This window comes from Amphiura filiformis, chromosome 10 (assembly GCF_039555335.1).
Source record: "Amphiura filiformis chromosome 10, Afil_fr2py, whole genome shotgun sequence".
Classification (NCBI taxonomy): Eukaryota; Metazoa; Echinodermata; class Ophiuroidea; order Amphilepidida; family Amphiuridae; genus Amphiura; species Amphiura filiformis.
Genome location: NC_092637.1, coordinates 41,061,016 through 41,062,725, shown reverse-complemented (window position 1 = coordinate 41,062,725; position 1,710 = coordinate 41,061,016).

Sequence of the window (1,710 nt, the reverse complement as noted above, 5' to 3'; positions counted from 1 at the left end):
TAAATATAAAATTAAAATATTTATAGGAGAACTTCAACCTGTCTACTGCAAGAGGTTAATTACGTCTTGTATTACATAAATGTTGTAATTAGGAATCGTATACCAGCTTTGACCTTGCAATGAGGATTCTATTCAAAATGTAAACAAAGACCGGGGATACCTATCTCTAGTGTGTATTCGGATGCAGGTGAAATACCAGTGAACTACCAGTTCGGACATAGAAGTCCCCTGACTATAAAAAGTGTTTTATAATTTTTCCTTTGCCGTAAGTTTAGCATATGCATTCTGTTACAATAATTACAATAACGGTTTTCCAAATTATGTTTTTTATAAACAGATATGTTTCTAATAAGACATTTTTGGTGAAGGTTCAAAAAATCGTAATAATAGATAACGATTTCCGTCAAGTTATAATTTTGTTATTCTTTATTCAAAATGTTAGTAAAATTAGTAATGACTGCCGGGACAAACACGGAACATTATTAAAACGTTTTAAACATATTTTGCATATTTGGTATTGGTAAAAACGTTTTAATAACATCAAATGTCGGTCATGAATACGTTTTCAAACGTTTTGTATGAAAATGCACTACAACAATATTTTTTAAATGTTTTCAAAATGTTATTGTAAACTATTTTTGCAAACATTTTTGCCAAATATTTTGTCAACACTTAAATAACATTATGTTAGAATATTTGCAGTAAGTTATCAAAAAACGTTATTGAATGTTATGAAAACGTTTCATACCCTTTACATAACTTTTAAATAATCCAACATTTTTGCGAATGATGTCAAAAATAATTTAGGTTTGCTGGGATGTAGTTCTATGGGAGGAAAGAAAGTCATAATTTCATGAATTTATGACTTTATGTCGAACTTTGCTCTGTTGACCTACAAAGACAACAAATTTGGCCGATTCCATTTTAGGTGCAAGTTAGAACATGTGTAAACATTACAAATGTGCAAAAAAAGATCAGGTTTGAACAATATTAACCAATTTCATATTTATAAGATCGTACATTATGGGTTTATAGTTTTGTTTTTAAACAGATACTTACCACACGGGTAGTACATTGTCCAGCATTTGCATCGCTCCTCCCCAAGATGAGTATAAAGTATCATTAACCGAAAACAGAAACACTCCATGAATGAAGTTGAATGCCAAGGCGATGACATTCTATCCACCTGAGGAGGCCATGTGTTATATTGTGCTGCTATTATAGTAACTCGTGTTTATGCAAACTACGGACAATAAGCTTCACTCACTAGGATCCACAACATGCTCATCTATCAGGGCGCAGCTCTTTAACCCCAATACATTTGCACTTTCAATGAATGACCTTTGAAAATTTGGGTACAAAAACTCATACTATGCAACAAATTGTGCACTGATTGTGTAATTGAGATTATTGAACTATGCCATTTTGGATGAGGCTATCATAGTCTGACGGAGCAGGTGGTTGATTCCACTCTTTATTCAACATGCATGTTTGATGTCTACCAAATTTAATACGCGATTTGGTTGTTTTTTCGATCACATATTTTACTGAATAGCTGATTCGTTATTCATCACGATTTGTCTGGTGCAGTATGGTACAGACAAAAGTTATTAACGGCTACTACAGAGAATAAGCTTCACTGGGGTGACTTGATCAGGTGTTTCATTTTACTATTTTTTTCAACATACATGCATCGTGTCTACCAAATGC